This window comes from Paroedura picta, chromosome 8 (genome assembly GCF_049243985.1).
Source record: "Paroedura picta isolate Pp20150507F chromosome 8, Ppicta_v3.0, whole genome shotgun sequence".
Taxonomy (NCBI): domain Eukaryota; kingdom Metazoa; phylum Chordata; class Lepidosauria; order Squamata; family Gekkonidae; genus Paroedura; species Paroedura picta.
The window spans coordinates 38,680,241-38,701,044 of NC_135376.1; the positions used below are offsets into that span (position 1 = coordinate 38,680,241).

Consider the following 20,804-nt stretch of genomic DNA (forward strand, 5'->3'; position numbering starts at 1 on the left):
TTTTTTTGGGGGGGGGTGATAAAGAAAATGTCTACAGTGAGTTTATTAATAGCCTATTTTAAAAGCCAACACAGATCAGGTTTTAAATCAATCACCTACTGGAGATTAAAACAACATCTTGCTGAGTAATGACTAATAGCATATGTCACCACCTCAAACAGACAATGGTCTTTACAAGTACTGCTATTGGCACTGTCAGGACTTGAGCAATCCTTTCTCCCCCTACGGAGCATGTGATTCAGGCAAGAACTCGCCAGGTCGGGTTCCCGATAGGCTCCTTTTAACACAAGAAGAGCTACTATACCCCCAAAGAGCCTGCAGACCCAGCGTGTCTCAACGTCTCCAGTACTGACTGCTTAGTAGCTATCCAGCCCATCGGGTCGCCCCGCCGTGCACGGAGCGGGCGCGGCAGCGCTGCGGAGTCCCCTTTTATAATTAGCAAAATGCCCCCGCCCTGGTTGGCCGCCGACGCCTGTCACGCTCGAGCCGAAGGGGGGGAAGGGAGAGCACGGGCTTCGTTTCTGACGTCACCCGGCGTTCCTGAATCGACCGCCAAGAATGGAGATCAGGCAGTGCGCCGGACAGACCCTTGCCGGGGGCTTCCTGAGAGAGGACGGTCTTTTTCACCTGCGCCAAAATTCAAGTCGAGTCAAGGAGTGGCTGGGAGGACGCGGTCCTTCTGAGAAGGTCAGTTTCCTACCGGCGGCCAGTCCCAGAGAGCTCTTATTGTGCAGTTTGGTCTGGATGGCCGGATTGGCGATGCATTTGTGGAGCGAAAAAGTCATCGTTTGTTTGTCTTTTTTGTTCTGGCTACTCTCCTAGGAGAACTTTCATGGGAGAGGCAACTCGTCTAATACTTGCAGCAACCTTGTACGAACGGCATCCCGGTGGGAGCTGCATGGCTTTCCTGGGATATAAACCAGATCGGTTGCATATTCAAACCTAATGGTCTTACTTCAAAATGTAGTGTTGTTTTCTCCTTGGAAACCTAATATTAACCGCTGCAAGTGCTTTAAAATACAGGTGTTCTTTTTTTTAAAAAAAATACAGTTTTCTTTGCTGATGCCCCTCAGATAGCTGAAGAAGACTGCATGCACATGAAAGCTTCTAACCAGAATGAAACTTTGTTGGTATTAAAAGTGCTGCTGGACTCAAACTTTGTTCTGCTGCTACCCCCTGAATCCCTCTCTGATATTGTGTGCATAGCAGAATAATTATTGTTTTCAAAAGCTGATCCTATCTGCATGCTATCAAAAAAATTGGTTTTTACTAGTAGATAACACTTAAGCTGACTTGGTAATTTTGATAGTGAAACATACTGCTTTTGATTTTTTGATCTAACTTGTATCAAGCTCAAATGAGTGCCATCTTCCTGAGGCACCACATGGCAATTATAAGGAGGAGTGGTGGGAGACGTTGGGACTCATCACCTACCTGATTGGGCCCCTGGAGAGAAACTCGCCCCAGAGCACCAATCAGGCAGGGGATGACCTGCCCCTAACTGGCTCTACCTTCCTGATTGGCCTTCCAGAAGACCAATCAGGTAGGGGACATGCCATCCCTGACTGCCTCCCCCTCCGCCTTCCAGCTGCATGAAGAGGTAGCAGCCAGGCCTAGCCCAGGGGTTGTTGGGGGGGGAGGCTAGAGCCTGTTGTATTTTTTATACAACGGGCTTTTCTGCTAGTGAAACCATAAAATAGCTTAAATTTGTTTGCTAAATTATGTATCCACTTTGATTTTTATTTGTTTTGTAATTTATTGAAGCCACCTTGAACAATTGGGTATAGATATGGGGTACAGATTTTTTTTTTAACGTTAGTAATTCCTGTTCACCCCTCATACTAACAGCAAGAGAATCTTTTCCACCCTGTAAATTCATGAATATAGGCACTCCATGACAACCCTAGTGAATCAATTAAAAGAATGAAGAAATGTTCTTGAATCACAGATTGCCCTTTAGACATAGCAGGTGAACCTTCAGCCACATACCACAAAACTATCCAGTCATCTTCACAATGGCTTCAGTTCCCATTCCAGGTTAAATTTTCTGGGGACTTCAATTTCCTCAGAATTTTCACCACTTCCTCCTTAAATTATCATAAGAAGAATCAGTTTTGTCTCTTTCATATCCAAAACAGCCCCCTGAGAACTTCCCTGTAAATTAATCCATAGGCTATAAGGTAGGCCGTTACTAGGGTCCATGCATAGGGTCTTTGCTATGGGAAGTATACAACCAAGAGTCAGTAGCTAGTCTGTATTAACTAATGGGTATAAGGGTATGGTCTTGTATATTGAGTTTTGTGTTTACTGAGATTAGAAATGCAGGAACAGGAATTTGTTAGAGCATTTATTTGTTTATTTGAAATCCTTAGAAAGTCTCACCCCAGGAGTTAAAATTCAAATTGCATCTCAATAACTTCCAAATTCTATTTACATACATGTGCACCCAGTTTGCAACATAACTAGGTAATGTTTGTCAACACTAGGACAAGAAATAGAAGATACTCTCAAAACAAAAGGCACAAATGCAAACAGTGGATATTTGTGCATAACCAAATATCGGTTAGTATTGCATTCCAGTTTTCCAAACTATTGCAGGTCACTTCCCATACTTAGTATATCCCCCCCCCCCAAAAAAAGCATTTTTAGCACACAATCACACTTTGAGTGATAACTTAGAATATAACTCATGAATAAGTGAAATAACTCAGGGGCTTTTGTAAATGTTAATGAATTTTAATTTTCCTTTAAAAAATCACAGGTGGCCATGTTGATTTATTAGAAACAAAACAAAAAACACAAATAGCAGAAATACATTTGTGTTTGGTGTACTAAAACATCCTCAAGAAATAATCAGATTATGACAGTATCTAGAACTATTAATGCAGCAAAATGGAAACTAAAAGTCTGTCCGTGTTTAGAAGAATAAGAAAATAAACTTGCTGAATATGTAGTAATGGCAAAATCTGAGAAGAGATGGAGAGTGTATTATGCTAGCTGGCAACAATTTTAAAGTGACTGTGTGTGTGTGTATATATATATATATCCATATATATATATGGATAATTTGCAATATTAAACTATAAAGCCATAGAGCAGTGGGAATTGAATATAAATTTTAAACCATATATTTATTGTAAATTTGTTATTGTTCATATTGGTGTTGCTATTTTGTAAAGGCCTATGGTCATATACAAATAAACATAATCAGTAGGCATGTGCATATAAACAATTTTTGTACCATTTCAGATTTGTGGGGGAGGGTTGTGCACATGCTTCCCTACCTTCCCGGGCAGCAGAGAGCATCTCCGCTACCTGAGAAGGGGAGGAACAGATCACCTGCCAAACAGCTGATAATGACAGGTGCACTGAACCCTTTAAATCCCTCCCAGAGGCTTGCTGACTTTAAATACTTCCCCAAGCTTCACAGGCCTATGAAGCTTGGGGAAGAATTTAAAGCTAGTGCCTGTCAAACAACTGATAATGACAGACACACCACTCCCTTTAAATCCCTCCCCAAGCTTGGGAAAGCATCTAAAGGGATCAGCTATTTGGTGGGTGATCTCCCCCCACACACACCTTCTGAGGGGGAGACATTTAATCAGGCCAAATCATGACCAAACTGCTGAATCATGATTCAGCCACTGCTGATTCAGCCTGTTTAAATGCAAGGATGGGCAGTTTGTCTTGGGTAGGTCTGAGATGTATCCAAATCAGCATTGATTCAGGTACTTTCTGAATTATCCAAACTGAATTGCCCATGCCTAATACTCACTACAGATATATCGAAATGAAATAGAAGTAGAATTAAAATCTGTTCCAAATGTAGTATCTCAAATACAAATGGGTTCTTGATATGAAATATATAATAAACTTTCTTTTACACCATATTATATACCATTTATTTACATCATGACTTATATATTAAAGGTTTTAATGATCATTGTAACCCGCCTTGAGCCTTTGGGGAGAGTAGGGCAATAAATTTAAATATTACAATAATAATAATAATAATAATAATAATAATACGTAGAAGTGGTGAAAATATGTTATATTTAATATATCGTAATGATAAAACTAGGGTTGCAGTCAAATAGATTAGTTATGAAATCTGAAACGTAAAATTTAAATGATGGATACCATTGTATCTCAACAGAAATAAGAACTATTGCATTTTATAGATAATATGTTAACATTATTATTATTATTATTATTATTATTATTATTATTATTATTATTATTATTTCGATTTATTTCCCGCCACTCCCAAATGACTCACGGCGGGTTACAATGTCTTAAAAAACCCATTAAAACTCCCATTAAAAGACTTTAAAAAGTCACAACATGGCAGCACAATAATAAGATCCCCTTCCTACCCCCATTCCTAAAAAAGGGGGGGGTGGAGGTGAGGAGGTCAACGCTGTCAAGAAGCCCGGGGGAGAGCAGTCGATGTACCCTGGCAGCCCCAGCCTCAACCATAGACCTGGCGGAAGAGCTCCGTCTTGCAGGCCCTGTGGAACGTTGAAGGGTCCCGCAGGGCCCACAGCTCACCCGGGAGCTCATTCCACCAGGTGGGGGCCAGGACCGAAAAGGCCCTGGCCCTTGTCGAGGCTAGGCGTGCTTCCCTAGGGCCGGGAACAACCAGAAGATTCTCACTCGCAGAGCGCAGAGCCCTGCGGGGGGCATAGGGCACTAGGCGGTCCCTCAGGTATGTGGGTCCCAGCCCGCATAAAGCCTTAAAGGTTAGAACCAGAACCTTGAACCAGATCCGGACAGCAATTGGTAACCAGTGCAGCTGCCTCAGCACAGGCTGGATGTGGGCCCTCCAAGGTGTGCCGGTGAGGACCCTAGCGGCTGCATTTTGTACTAGCTGGAGTTTCCGGATCAGAGACAGGGATTATAATGAAGGGGAAAATATTCTCTGTTCTATACATTTTGCAGTACATGAATATTTTCAACAAACACCCCTTTTTTCTTTCTCTTTTCTTTTTTTACCCTCACTGTATTTCTAAGATTTAAGAATTAAAATTTAGAAAGAAGCAGCAGAGATCAGGCTTTTGAGGTTCCAATAACTCTCATTTAGGCTTAGTGAATGTCTAGCCTGAAAAAAAAAACTTCAATAGTTCAGATGCGTGTTCACTCATTGATGATGTTGTAGGTGACCATAATATAAGGTATAACACAATTGCTACATTTGAATTAACACTGTAATCAAAGGTTAGAGAGAGGCGTATTATGCACGGCTGCTGAAACTGCGGTTGGCGGTTGCATGGAAAACGTGGAGGAGGAAGAAGCGAAGCAAACCGCGAATGCACGGGATGAACACAACGGCAGCAAAACCCAGAGCAGCCACTGCTGGTGGAACGGAAGGGCACGGAAGGGGAGAGAGCAAGCACACTCAGAAGCCCTGTATACCACGGACCTCCCTGATTATACACGCAGCCACTCCGGAGCGACTTCTGGTTGCACCCTGGTTGCCTGGGAAGGAGTGGGGGAAGACATTTGGGGATAAGAGATGCTGCTAGGCAGAAATTACACTGGGCAAGAGCGACAAAAGAAGTTGCAGTTATTACCTGGAATGGATATTCCTTTCCTGTAGATAGTCTAATGGTCTTTGGCTGGGGAGGGTGATTTAGGTAACGTGCACATTTAGCTCAGTCAGTTGGGCAAGGAGGAAATGGTCTAGTCCAGCTCAAACCAGATGGAAATCTGGCCTAGCTTTTCTAGGCAAGGGAAGAAATCTAGTGAAGCCCAAACAAGATGGAGACCTGGCCTGGCTTCCTAGGTTTCTTAAGAGGCCCTATTGACTCCATAGTCAGTCCCTGCCAGGATGGTTTCTGTGTGTACCAACCTGCTCAGAATCCAGTCATGGACTTCTGTGCATGAAGGTGTCTCTGTGCGAGGCACCCTTCCATTATAGGCTACCTTTAGGGTAACATTAATGCTTCATGTAGAGAAGTGTACAGGTTCACCTGCACAACTGAAATACAGATGCCAGGGGTCATAACACCAAAAGTCCACCAATAAATGAGATATGGAGAAATGTATTCAGCAGAATCCAATACAGCATTCCTTCTCAAACGCATCCAACCAATTCCACTGGGGAATAGGAAGTTGCTGAGTCTCTTTTTCTGTCTTTCTAACATTTGAAACCACTTGAGAGTTGCCTGCAGATAATGGAAGTTATTTTGAAATGTAAATTGACCAACAATTCCTCTATCCAGGTACAGGGTGTGTGGGAGGGGGAGCAGAGGTATGGGTTTCATTGAAAAATACAATAAAATTGCCCCGTGACCATTTAGAAAGTACTTGCTAAAGTCTCAGGTGCCGAAGGAATAAGAGTTTCAACCAGGTCCTTCTTTCAGGACTTCAGTTTCCAGACTACTTGCAGCTGTTCTTTATCCTCCCCTAGAAAGAAAGTGGTGGGAGTGGGGGTTACATTGAATAAATGTATCAGCTGATGCTTGATTGACAAGATAAATTCCTACATAACATTGCAGCTTGTCTGGATGAAATCCAAAGTTTACATTGAGACATAAATCTTGAAAATGCGCCACAACTTCAGAGATTCCCATGTTCTTAGGTTAATGCTTGAGCTGCTTGAAACCAGCTCTGGCCATTATGAGGCGCATATAGGTAAGTTGCGGGTTTCCTTGACTCCCAGCGAAATACCTTTTTTAAAAAAATATCCCTTTAAATTTAATCAACAGGAGCTTGCTGTCCCCTTCAGTCTCCTAAGGTGAAGTTTTCTAAGTAGCGCATGGGGATTTAGCTGTTTTACTAATACACGAGTCAATGGGAGTCGCCTGGCTGAAGTCTCGATGTGATGCTTTGAAAATTTCCCTGTGAGTTTTTGACAGCATGGAACCAGAGTACTGAGCCCCTGGCTTCCTCTGCTTACATGTCGATGATGCTAATACTGCCTCTGCCTACCAATGTGACAAGGCAAGGATGTGCTTCTATTGGCATCTTTTCTTTGAAGTGAAGGGAAATCCTAAAGCTTTCATTCTGATAGTGAAAATCCTTGCTAACAGCTCTCCCCTCTCTGACCCCCACAAAGGACTCTGTAATCCAGCCTTGCAGCTGGAGGCACCACAAGTTATGTGCCTGTACAGACCTCTTTGGCAAAAGTAGCACCGTACAGCAAAACCAAAGTTGCCACTCGGCTCCAAAGCATCAGAGGTACAGTGCCTGTTTCTTCTATGCATGCAAGATTTCTCTTCCCCAGATAGCTTCTCCCCCCCCCCCCCCGGGATAACATCATGCTGAAAGTGGTGAGCCAGTCAGACATGCATGCTGTTCTGTGCATGCTGGACCTACAGTCATTTCTGTCAGCCATGTGTTGGCTGTGGTTTGGGAACTGGACTGTGCAAATTTATCTGATACCCACAGATAAGCTGCACAAAGAGGAGTTCTGTTACCACTGTTAGTGTTCTGCTATGTTTATTTATTTTTTATTTATTTGGATTTTTATACCGCCCATTCTTTACAGCTCTGGGCCTACCTTTTGGTAACCCTTTGTCCCAGATATTGTCTTGCTGTAGCAGTTAATTCCCTGGGAAGCTGCAGTGTTTTAAGTAAGCAATCCCTGTGCAAACTGCCCGAAAGGCAACAATCTCTTGTGAGAAACTTGTCCAGGGCTGCTGGAATTCCTGAGTTTCCCATATTTCTTGGAAAGTTGCCAGAGCCACATGAGCTGCCAACTCTTGGATTTTCCTGCTATAATAAGGGGCTGGAATGATTACAGCTCAGCTGCCTTTGGGTCTGACAGAGATAGAATAAGGCAGTTAAGCACCACTGCACTGATCGGGACCCCTGTGTCTTCCTCTCCAGCCTTCCATGATGATGCTAAATCTGTAATCCTGACACGTGACAGTCTGAGAGGGAGAGAGGGAGAGACTGAGCTCCTAGCCCCAGGTGAGAAAAGCATGTAGCAGTGACCTTTTTCATTCTGAAGCTGGAAGCCAAACACATGATCATGGCAAGGTTCTAGGTAGAAATTTCAAGGAGGGCAATGTTAGCAGGAAAACGTCATGCATTTTAATTCAAGAGGCAGTTCTGTAGAAGAAGAAAGCAAATCGGTTTGAGGCATCAGGGACAAACCAAAGTCTCTCTCTCTCTCTCTCTCTCTCTCTCTCTCTCTCTCTCTCTCTCTCTCTCTGTGTATATATATATACTACCATTCCCAGCACAGCTGGCTCCTAGCAGATCACAACAGTCATAGCAACACAACCAATAAACAATTTAAGATCCCCCTCCCACCCTCCCTACCATCCCCATACATCTCCCACACCGATCCCGAGCTGTATGCATGACTGGCAGCTCATTAACATAGGAAGCCCTGCTCAGCAGTAATCTGAGGCCACTAGGGCGTTGCTCTGCACATTGTCCATTTTATGATTTCAGCAATTATATTTTTCTTGGGATGTGAACTACTCTGCTCAGTAGGGAGAACAATTCAGAGGAGCTGTTTTGTTGTACTCTGCTTTTTACTTCCCGAAGGAGTCTCAAAGCAGCTTATAATTGTCTGTCCTTCCTTTCCTCACAACAGACCCTGTGAGTTAGGTGGACCTGAGAGAGCTCTGAAAGAATTGTGACTGGCCCAAGGTCTCCCAGCTAGCTGTATGTAGATGAGTGGAGAATCAACCCTGGTTCTCCAGATTATTGCTCTTAACCACTACACCATGCTGGCTCTCATTTAGAGGGAACATTGCAGCCTTTAATTTACTACGCAGGCCTTATGCAGATAAATGTACACATGGTCTACCTTTTTCCTTTCACTACCTCAGAACGAATGATAAAGTGGTAGAAAAAGTTCTGAGAAGATTTGCCCATAAACAGTAATGTCTTTTAAATAAACCATAAATGAAGGCCACCACAGATCCCATTTTAACTTCCACCTCTTCTTTCTGCCTGGAGTTTTAGCCTGTTTTCTTTCTATTTTTTTCCCTAGAGGGAGTTTAATTCTGTGTGCTGTTCATGTTTTATTTTATGTCTTTATTTCTGTCCTCCTAATGCCAACCTTTCATCTTTCTAAGACCTTTCCCCTCTCCTGATTCTGACTCTTTAGCCTCTTATTTTTTCCCCCTTTAAGTACTTTTTTGCTTATTTGGTATTGTACCAGGTCAGTGTAGGGCTTCATGGTTGTCACTGTGCCACAAACATACCATTAGTGTGTCAAAGAAAGGACCCACAAAAAGAAGAATCAGCTTGCATTGAAAGCCCAGGTTCAGCCCTTTGATCAACAGGAAACTCTCCCGATTGTCTTCCTACCTGGGGATACACAGATAAACAGCTCTGACTCCATCCAGCAGAGGGCAATACTGCATCTACACAATGGACAGCTCATTATCGGCATTGTTTTATTATCTTTGTATGCCCAGCTTGTTCCTTACAACTTTATTGTTCATCAGGATTTTTTTTGCACTTTTTTCTTGTAGAACAACCCCTGTACAAGACTTAAATATTCATACATTATAATAAATTGACAAATGCAAATGTACAAGCAATGAATATGTAAAGTTATTTTGTTGCACTGTGCATCACTGCATTTGCTTTCACTTTGATTTGCATGAGAGCAGACTCATACAGAGAGCCTTGTGGCAGCATTAGAGCTGGTAGTGAGCCTTGTAAAGGCGCCTCTCCCAGGTTCCTCTTGGCAGTAGCTTTCTGGTTGCTCTAAACACAGAGGAGAGAGTTATCATGCTAGCTGCTACTGTTCCCCACCCCCCATCAAATCCATTATATAGTATGTATTACACCACTCCTGAATAACCAGGATCACCTACAAACTTGCCTCCAGATCTTTTATGACTATTAAATATTTTATTTAATATTTATTAGACTTATATTCTTCCTTTAAGGTAACTAACAACCAGTCTTTTAAAGGATCATTGTTCTAAAAATATCAATACCATAATATTAAGAAGAAACTGCTATGACTATTACACACAATGGGAAGACACAGAACATCAGAAAACACTGGCAAAAAGAATGGCCTTAGGTCCAAATTCTCTCATCAAAATGAATTTCCCTGTAGCATTTCCAGAAAGAATTTTGGGAAGAGACTATGGACCTGCTCAGGAAGCCAGTTTCCAAGCTCTGGGGCCACATCTGAAAAGGCTGTAGATCTTACTTAAGAGATCTACTGGACCAAAGTGAACAGTGAAAAGAAGCTGCTTGGAGTACCCAGGTAGCAAAATATGTTAAATACTTTGTACCATGTAGAAACACTCATCCATTGCAAAATGGCTTGCTGTCTTCTCAGTAACAATCAGTCCTCAAGGAAAGGTTACAGTAAGATGAAGAAATGACACTTGACCAAAGTCTTGTGGATGGGAAAGGCGTGAACTCTCGAAAGTCATAATGGGTGATATTCTGTGAAGTATGTATGGGGAACTCGCTGCTTCCATCATTGCCATCCCTTTTCCTTTATTCCTCTAAGCTAATTTTATTCTAGTAGCTCTCCCAGAGTTGGAGCCGCAAATGTATGTGTTCTAATACAGATCAGACACTGCATGGTTTTTATGCTAGTGTTTTATATACTGCTCCAATACAAAACAGTATAAATCTGTTTATAGGTTGCAATTCTCTACTGAGTTAGGCATGTAGAAATAAATGAAAATCAGTTTGTTTAGGTACACCAGACTCTATATAGGGCCAGCCTGTACATCTTGGCTATATACTGATCTGGCATTGTTATGGCAAGGTGATTTTTAGAGTGTACCAGGTCTGAAAAGCGAACTTGGATTCTTCCTTACCTCAGGCATCCCGATCAAGCAGAAATGCTTCCATAGGCCAAATTAAGCTGTCAGTGACACCTATGCATGCTTCCCAATTAAGGCCCTTTGGTAAATTTGCACAGGGATTAGGATTTAATAAAGAGTTCTCTTGAGGCCAGAGATGGAATATCATCTGCACTTCTCCAGGACTCGGCTACCCCAGCTGCATGAGTTCTGCATGACTAAAGAGGAGGAAAGAGTATCAATATTTTTTCTAAGTTTTGAGATGTCGCTTTCCAGCCACCAAGTAACTCTTCTTAGACAACCTGTGAACCTTAATACTTAGTGCAACTCTGTCTCTATATTTTGCACAAATAGTTACAACAAAATGGCTTTTGATGACCAGCTGAGCTAGGGGTATCTCTTAATAATAACATGCAGCTTCTCAAGCCATGTGTGCAAACTAAATTTCAGAATTTTGAATTTAAAACTTTATATTTCAGAGTTTGTGTTTGAAATGATGCGTTCCTAGTGAAGTGGCTGTTTTTGAAAATTTTCACGTTTGCAATTTGATGTGTACATTTTGATGTAAAGTCAGAATTTCTTGGAGTTATTGATCTGTCAGCCTACCATATGAAGGTAAACTGATAATTTCCTTAAGGAAGCTCTAAAGCCATGGAATTAGACCAGAAGGATATAAGCTTTTAGAAGGGGACTTTTCTACCTCCCACTGAGTCTCATGTTCTGCTGTTCTGTCAAATAATGAACAGCATCTTTGGATCAAGCTCACTATGTTCAAGAGACATTTCTTTGGATAGTACAGTGGAATTAATTTTTCCATCTCCAATCTCCACCTTGAAAAAGGATGTGGAAATTAAGCAAGCTGAGAATTCTGCTCTGACTATATATACCAAATTTTATCCTAGTATCCCAGTTCAGTGCGAGCTTAAATGGACTCTGGGGAATGGTAGAGGACAGAAGGCCTGGAGGATTATTGTCCATGGGGTCGCGATGGGTCGGACATGACTTTGCACCTAACAACAACAACAACAATCCCAATTCTAATGACTACTGTTCTTTTGTTTTCTGTTTTTCTAAAGACCCAAGAAAAAAAAATGTATTTTTTCTTGAACTGGAGTTTGAATTTGAAGCTTATCAACTTTTATTTCAAAATCTCATTTTTCAAGAATACAAATCCATTTTGCATTCTCTCCCCTGAAAAAATTATAGAAATGGAGCTGGTATTTGAACATGAAATGCAGAATTGTGTCATCAATGTGTGCACTTTTATAACATATGAAGTTACCTTAAGCTGTCATATCATCTCTCTCAGGGGCATACTAGATGCGATGATCTCCTTGTGGTAGCTATGAGTATGATAGGGCCATTTCCAAGTTATTTTTAAAAGCACAATGGACCCCAATCCTGATCTTTGTGCATTGTGGAGCTCCTTTTCTCCTCTCCATGTGTTTTCAGGTACCAGAACAGCCACAGGGGTGTGGCCAGTTTGGCATGGGATAAGAGCCCTTAGCTTGCCATACTGTGAGAATTGGGCTCCCATAGCATTTTAAATTACTATTCAGTTGTGATAGCATCATTATGGTGGCCACAAAGATGCTATTGCATTTAGCTTGGCCCCTCAGTATAAGCAGTGGCTCTCTGAGTCTTCAGGCATATCACCCAAACCTTCCTTTAACTGGAAATAGCAGGGATTTAATCTGGGCTCGTCTGCATGTAAATATATTAACTCTGAGTGTTCAGCAGAGTTAATCATGTTATGAATTCAGAATACTGAATGAGTTAACCAAATACTTAGGTTTGCTTGGCCAGTGACTTGTTCTTAAATGCATTTTGCAAACGCCCATTTGGCAAATATGTCTCAGACTCATACACTCATCTGGCAATCAAATGAGCATCTTCCAGCCCATTTCTTATTCCAGCCAGCCCTGGAACTGTAATATGAGAAACAGCTCAGGCATTTTTTAAGACAAATGGAGAAATTTGAATTATAATGAGCATTAGACCCTGAACTATCCTTCAAGCTTTGGAAAATCATTCCCACAGAAATTGGTGTTCTGTATCAAATGGAGAAAGAATATGCAGACTGAGTAAGACAGCTGGGAGAAGAAGAGTGTTATGGTAGGAAACATTTATTCATTTGAATCCCCTCCTTCCCTTAAAGAGATTTGAGATGCCGTGTAGGCTGAGAGACAGTGATTTTCCTGTGTGGGGGTCGGAACATGGGTTCCTCGCATCCAAATGCAATATCCCAGACACTGCAGAGCACACACATCCATAACGCTCGTCTTTACACTCATTCAGTTCATATTTTCAGTTTAGTCTGTGACAACTGCTGGTTTTCAGACTAAAGAAAAGTGCATGCACTTGAAAGCTTATACCCAGAATGGAACTGCATTGATCTTAAAGGTTCCACTGGACTCATTTTATTCTTCATTCAGACTGTGATAGATTCTGATGGGTTCTGACCATGTTGCTGAGGGATGAACCAGCCATGGGCTGAATAGAAGGATCATCTTCTCTTGCAATTTATATACTTATGAGAATGTTGTGGAGGGCACGTATATGACCTGTGCTCTTCCAGTGGCTCCAGATTGGAGACCAAATCAGATTTAAGGTTTTGCTAATGACGGTTAAAAGCCTGAAATGGTCAGGGACCACCTCTCTCCATGCACTCCCCCCAAAATTCATTAAGACTGAGCCAGCAAACTTTTCGGAGGGGCCCCGGCCCCAGGGTAATGAAACTGAATTCAACCAGAGCCAGGACCATTTCAGCCCTGTTTTGGAATGCTCTTCCAAATAAGCTTAGAGCCCTGCGGATCCTTGAACGGCTTGTAAAATGAAGCTCTTCCACCAGGCCTACGGTTGAGGTATACAAACATCACTGAATATCACTGGCCTCCCTATCAAAGCCACATATATATGCCATCTGGGGTCAATAAAACGTTTCTGCTCCCTCTCTCCTTCCTTGACCTTGCAATTCTATAAACAGGCAATGAAGAATAGAACTCTTAGATTTTAATTATTTATTGTAGACTATATTTATACAATTTATCTTGCTGTATGTTTTACTATGATGTACCCACCCTAAGCCTGAACAAAAAGGGTAGGTAACAAATATATAAATCATCATCATCATCATCATCATCATCATCATCATCATCCTGCACATAAGGGAGAAAGATCATAGCTCAGGCTTCTCTGTGTTGTGACTGTTTTCTACTTTTTTAAACATCAGGGAGCATGTGGTAGGATACTCTCCCAGCTGAGCTGAGCACCTGATGGCCACAGCCATAGGAGAGAGGGGGTTAGCCCATGTTCTTCTCTACCTTCTCCCATGCCTTGCTCCTTCCAGTATCAAGACCTAAGGTACAACATGTCCTCATCAACTGGCTTCCAACCACCGTTTAACTTAAATGTCATTAGCTGCAGTGGTCTTGTCCCCACCCCTGGCCTTTTGCAAGAGGACCTTATCCTCATCCCAATATGGTCTTGATCCAATGCTTTTGCCTTCTGTGGAAGCTTCCCTCTTGAAGTCTCACTTCAGCTGTAGGTGGCCAGGCTTGACCTCCTAGAGATTATCTTGCCACTAGCCAGCCTGTCCCTGCTCACTTCCATCTCCCACTGTGGAGTCATGCACTGCTATTGCTGAGCAATCTGGGAGCAGATCACAGAGTACAGGTGTAATGTTGCCTAAGGGGCTTCAAATTGACACTGCCTAGGATGGAAGGAGGTGTCAAGTACTGATATATAGTGAGAAGGGGGTAAAATAGGTCAGGGGCAATGGAGGTAATGAGGTGGTGGGGCTCGGAATAGCTGAAGATGTATACATTGAGAAGGAATCTGAAGGAAGGTGGAGGAATCTACTGTGTGAAAAGGTGAACACAAGTACCAGATTCAAAGGAGACCCACATTTGGCTTCCCCTCTTTTACTGACCCAAACTAGCATTGTTCTGTTAAAAAAACTTGTGTTTGTGAATCCCCTCCCAGCCTTCAGTGCAAAAGGATGGAAGTCAAAATCAAAGCACAGTCTTTTATTTGGAGTTTATCAGTGGCTATTGTCCTTATCAAACAAAGCCCTTTCATCAGGGCTTCTTTAACACACTTTATTTCTCTTTTATTTTGCTTTGAAATAAGCTGGGCAACAATTAATTTCAGAGAGAGAGAGAGAGAAAGAGAATTCAACAAGGATCTATTACTACTCTCGGCTTCTATTGCTGTAATGAAAATCTATTTCCTTTCCCTTTTGTGTCCCATATAATTTAATGCCCATTTTATTAATGGTCTGAAATAATTACGGAACCTTTTGTGATTCTCAAGTATGTTTCATTTAATTGTGCAATAAACGCCTAATCTCTTCCTCCATCTGAAGCTATTATGGCATTAAAATTAACAATTATGCAGCAGCGCGCCCGGGTCCATAGAAATCACTCCAGATAACTAGACATATATAAATCATTCATGAGAACAATTTCTGAAAAGAGACGAAGGGAGGGAGGGATTGTGTAGAGAATGACATTGGGAAGCCAAGGGCCTGCTCTGTAAGAAGATAGCAACACCTTACAAAAATCTTTTTTTTCTACTTTCCTTTTTTTGTTATTATTTTACTAATTGTGTTATGTGGCTTGTGCTCTCCTTTCCCCCCTCCTTCTATTAGCCTGACAGATATTTTCAGAATTAATTAACCGTTAGCTCAGCGGATAAATTTTCATTATCAATTTCCTCCCCTTCTTCTTCTTCTTCTTCTTCTTTTCTTTTATAGTTTGTCTTTCTCTTTCAGCCCAGCAATTACACTCTTTCACTGGCAGGTCCTGTTCTGTAGGAGGTAATCCGAATGGGGAATGTACGTTTTCTTTTAGCCCCATTCACTCGCCTTCTTCTACCTTTTGTGGGATTTAATAACCATGGCTGATAGGCGTACCATGGACAGAGAGGTTAAGTTTGTTGCCTCAGCACTTTGCTGACAGGAGGCAGTGCAGAAATCCAGGAGCATCCGGGTAGCTCTTTCAGGGTGAAAGTGCTTGCAAGTTTTCACAGCCAAACTCCATTTTACTGTATCCCTCCAGGGTGAGGTTTCACATGGGAAATACAATAAAATAAACTCTTTTGGATTTCTGGAAATTTGGATACAGCAGAATAGTTGGATGCCACACTTTCTGTGTAATGAATTTTGAGTCCAGCAGCATCTGTAAGATGAACAATGTTTAATTCTGGATATAAGCTTTCATGTGCATGCTCACTTCATCATACATGTTATCCTTGTCCGGCTGTTCACTTTTCCTGCATCTGCTGTCCACAGTTTCATCATTTCTTCAGAGCAGCTATTGCCAAGTGCTGTATTTGGCAAGAAATGTGTATTATCAAGTAGCTGGAGCCAATACTGTTTGTTGGTTCTAAACCTGCATTACACAAGAGTCCATCCTCCTTTCTTTTAAAGGGATGTGCCCCATGTTGAAGCTCCTCCTCCTTTCCTTTAAAAGGGTGTGTGCTGAAAAGGAATGTGTCCTGTGTTCATTCACCACTTGTGTCCTAAAGTAGTATATTCCTGGGAAGGATACATCAGTTTAGAAATCAGGATAAAGCATGCAAAAGGTAAGCTGTTTTCACATTTCCACTTTTCCTAACTTCCTTACATCATAAATAAGCAGCCCAAACTGTTTACCAAACTGTTATTTCCAAAATGTGAGTTCCTGTACACATCAGGTGTGCATTGTACTGAATTTGAGTCTGCCATCTCCTGCTGCAGAACTGGGCTACACAATCTGACCGAAACGCAGAGGGCAAAGCAGCAGCAGTTTCCTACGGTTATGACAGAGACTATTAAGAACCTACCTGTTCAAATAAGAAAACTTCAGTTCTTGGAAAATAACAGAGGCAATTTTAAAACCAAGGAAGTGGTTTCTTACTGCAGCCAAGCCATGATCTCCAAGTCCACCTCTTAAATTCAGAAAAAGTTAAAAGCTACAAATTAATTTCAGTTTCCTTCAAGCACCTTTTAGGGAATGCTGGAGTCTAATTTCTTGCTAGAGAGTACCAAACATTTGAAGGTGTGTGTGGGGCTGACTGGAAGGGCAAAGTATGGGCTGAACTATATGCAAAGAAAAACAGCATGGTAGTGTCCACCTTGGATTAAACCACTTCAGAACGTAGTTAGGGAATCACCTGTGAATACTTTCTCAGATCAAAAATTTCCATGTTCATTTGTTTGACTTTTTTTTAAAAAAAGAAGTGCTCAAATGCATTTTGAAGTGGGATCATCCCAGGACAGGATGTTATCACGTGCCTTTTTCTGAATGCCTAAACTGGTTCTAAATTGCCTACAGATCATTGTAGGGTTTCTTCCAATTGTTTATCTTAGCTCTCTTCTCTGGCCTGCTGCTGCAGATGTAAGGAAACAGTGCATCTTTCGTAGCACCGAGAACTTCTGTATAATCGTTAACGTATAGGGTCTTTCTTGGCATTGTGCCACTGCACACAATAAGCTGAAATGCTTGTGATGGTATCTGGCTGTGATGGCATTGACATGGCACTGGCTTCGGGGGGATACCGCAGTGAGAGAGTACTGGCAGGAAGGCAGAGGATGGCATTTTCTAACCACACCATTGGCAGCATTCTCAGAAAGAAGGGCAGCAGCACTGAGACACACACAGGGGATTTTACACTGGTTGTCTGTTGTCCGTGTTATCAAGTTCACCAGTGGCTGAGATCTAGGAGAAATGACTAAGGGTGTGACAGCACCTGTAGGTTCAACCCCTGGATGCTGCCATTTTGAAGGCATTTAAAAATGCTGTGAGGGCCAGACTTGTTCTTCCCACACTGCCTTTTCAAGTGCTATACTGCCTCGTGGCACTTTAAAGGCTTCAGTTTGCTGTGCTGTGGGCCTGATCAGCATTGGATCTCAAGTCATGTTTAATCCCTTTTTAAAAGTGGCTGCATTCACAGGTCGGATCTCAGGATGCTGTCACATGTAGTCTGTCCCTAATACTATGGCAGCAGGCTGTTTTCACTGTTTATGTAATTTTTGATCCATGCTAGTTTTAATTTATTATAAAACATTGGCCAGGGAGACAGCATGAGGCGGGGGTGGGGGAGAATTACTTTAATGGAGCTTTCAGACAAAGTGTTTAGGGGCAGGTGTGCCGATTCAGTACCCACACTGCCAATAACAGGACTCTCTTTAGGAGGAAAGGCAGCATAGAAATGTTTTTTTTTTAAGTAATAAAGAAGTGATATGAGGTTTCTACATATCTCACTTCTCTAAATGGTGACTAGAGGGATTAGTAGGGCCCACAAAGATGGCACACTTCAAATGCAGGATTGCCTGAATGCGGTACATGAAACTCCTTTCAACTTTCTACTCCCTGTTTTCCTGCTGGGTAACCTTGTTAGACCATTACAGCAATGACAAACAGGTATCTAGCGGCACATTAAAGATGAATGTGTTCCAATCCTAGCTCGCTCTTTTATGGCTTAGAAGCAGTTCATCAGATGCACTTGTTCTTCTTGCTGCTGTGATGGTGTTCCTGTGGTATTCTACATTTCTCTATATAGGAAAAGAAGAAGAAGAAGAGAAGAGTTGGTTTTTATATCCCACTTTTCACTGCTTGAAGAAGTCTCAAAGTGGCTTACATTCGCCTTCCCATTCCTCTCCCCACAACAGACACCCTGTGAGGTAGGTGAGGCTGAGGGAGCCCTGATATTACTGCTTGATCAGAACAGCTTTATCAGGGCTGTGGCAAGCCCAAGGTCACCAAACTGGCTGCATGTGGAGGAGCGGGGAATCAAACATGGCTCACTAGATTAGCAGCTGCCACTCTTAATCACTACACCACACTTGCTTCTATATACAAGTGGGGGCCCACAAGCTCTCGGGAGGGGAATCTCTCCCAAGTCCAGCATAGTACCAGCTGTTTTGTTGCTGCTGTGGCCCCTGAGCTTTTCAGCAGCTATCACCAGACCTGGCGCAACCCGTGGGCTGCTGTCTGATCTGGTTCAGTTTCCACACTACTTCATCACTGCATCAGTCTTCAGGCATTTTAGCAGCTGCCGTCAAGCCCAGCATAGCCCCTGGGTTTTTAAGCAGCCACCACCTGGTCCAGAACTCCTCCTGGACAACTTTTTTGCTATCATGGCCCCTAGTCTTTCAGCTGCCACTGCCCAGTGCAACCCCTGAGCTCTACACTAGCTGCTACCAGTTATTGATCCACCTGACAGGCCAAGTCTCCATCTTGTTTGACTTCACTAGATTTCTTCTCTTGCCTAGAAAAGCCAGGCCAGATTTCCATCTGGTTTGAGCTGGACTAGAACCTTATCTTCCATTGCCTGCTTGCCCAACTGACCGAGCTAAAAGTGCACATTATCTAAATCACTCCCTCCCAGCCAAAGACCATTAGACTATCTACAGGAAAGGAATATCCCTTCCAGGTACTAACTGCAACTTCTTTTGTCTCTTTTGTCCAGTGTAATTTCTGCCTAGCAGCATCTCTTACCCCTAAATGTGTCCCATTGGACTCCCCCAGTCCTTCCTGATTAAACAAGCCAGGGCCTTTAGCTACACATTACACCTAGACAAGGTATTGTTCCACTTGATGAGATTACTCCATACCTCCCACTCTAGTGACCTCACAGTTCAAACTCACCAATCAGGTACTCATAATATCAGAGACCAATCATCAATCATGGACTTCCTAGTGGGCAGTCACTTGGGCTGGCCTGGGAATTTCAAACATATCAATCCTTGTGCATGCCCCAGGTGTGTGTGTATGTGTTGTGCTGATCCTTCCACACCCGGCATCCTGTCCACCTCCAGATGTCATCAACCTTGTGTCTTGGCTGCTTGGATCCAAGAAAGGTGCAGTAACTTGAACTTGTCCCCCTGTAGAACTATGTGTTTTTTGCTTCTGTGTGTGTTTTGAATGTACCCTGATATTTTCCCCAAATAAATCCCCTGAGTGTAAGCTTAATTGTCTTCTTCATTTAAGAAGAGTTTCTTCCAGGTAACGGACCCCATAAAAACTGGTAGTAAAGATCCTGTGTTACCCAGCCTCTTGCTATATTCATGATTCCCCAGCAATTTGGGTAACAGAGGATGGTAAGTTTTTGACATTGCAGAAAGCTTGCATCCCATAAAAGATTACTATTTCAGCTCATCAACATGAATAACAGTCTTCATAGTAGCTAAGGCAGAAACTATGTATACCAGCTTCTTTGTACATCTTTTTTCTTTGGAGAATGAGGCTAATACATTTCCTAAATAAGTAAATTTCATACATTTTTGGAGAGAAAGAGTTAAACATGGATAACTTGATAAAGATCTGACCAAGTTCAATTAGACATCTTCAGTAATACCACATCAGAAATAAAAATATCATCTAAGAGAAATTTATAATTAGCAGAGACCAGGAGTGAAACTGCCTTCATCAAATACCACAATGAGCATAGTTCAAAAGCTGAATATTCAAATTAAAATCCCAAATTCATTCAGTGACCTCCCTCTTTGCAGATCAATAGAAAGAGGGACGCACATCTCCTTTGATACATCTCTGCTACGTAGAGTGTCCTTTAACTAAACAGGGTCAAAACCCATAAATGATTACTAGAAATGATTTGACAACTGGATAGCTACATTAATTTTAAAAAGGCATTAATCCATTTAATAGAGTAAGAGGGGGGAAACTACATCATTATAAACTGGGATAGAAAAAATAAAGAAGAAAATGGCATTTACCACTAAAGTTTAAGAAGTGAGCTTGAAGCATGACAGACTGAGCAATGGACACCAAAAGACTCTATTTGCAGTATGATACTACAGTGCATGGGGAATCTAAGTTCAAGTTTTAGTATGAAATATAAAGCCAAGGAAAACATTTCAAAGGAAAAGGGGAGCACTACATGCCAGAACTGTGAATTAATCCCCTTTTCATTCTTTCCTTAGTTTTGGGAATCTACAAAACTTTAGGGGAGTTTAATTAGAAATTTATGAATTGCTATTGGACCCAAACCATGCACTTCCTGAACATTTAGGAAAAGCTCCAAATAAAAAACAGAATTATGTTAGATCTGAAT

The 20,804-nt window shown here is 42.0% G+C and overlaps 1 long non-coding RNA gene across 3 annotated transcripts in view; it reads left to right on the top strand.

Annotated features, from left to right (window-relative positions):
• Nucleotides 1-484: 484 nt before the first annotated feature.
• LOC143842621 (uncharacterized) overlaps nucleotides 485-20,804 on the top strand; it is a 50,929-nt gene continuing 30,609 nt past the window's right edge. For all 3 annotated transcript variants that reach the window (XR_013233227.1, XR_013233226.1, XR_013233228.1), the window contains exons 1-2: nucleotides 485-687; nucleotides 16,177-16,331. This is a non-coding gene — a long non-coding RNA (uncharacterized LOC143842621). The remainder of the gene's footprint in view (nucleotides 688-16,176; nucleotides 16,332-20,804) is intronic.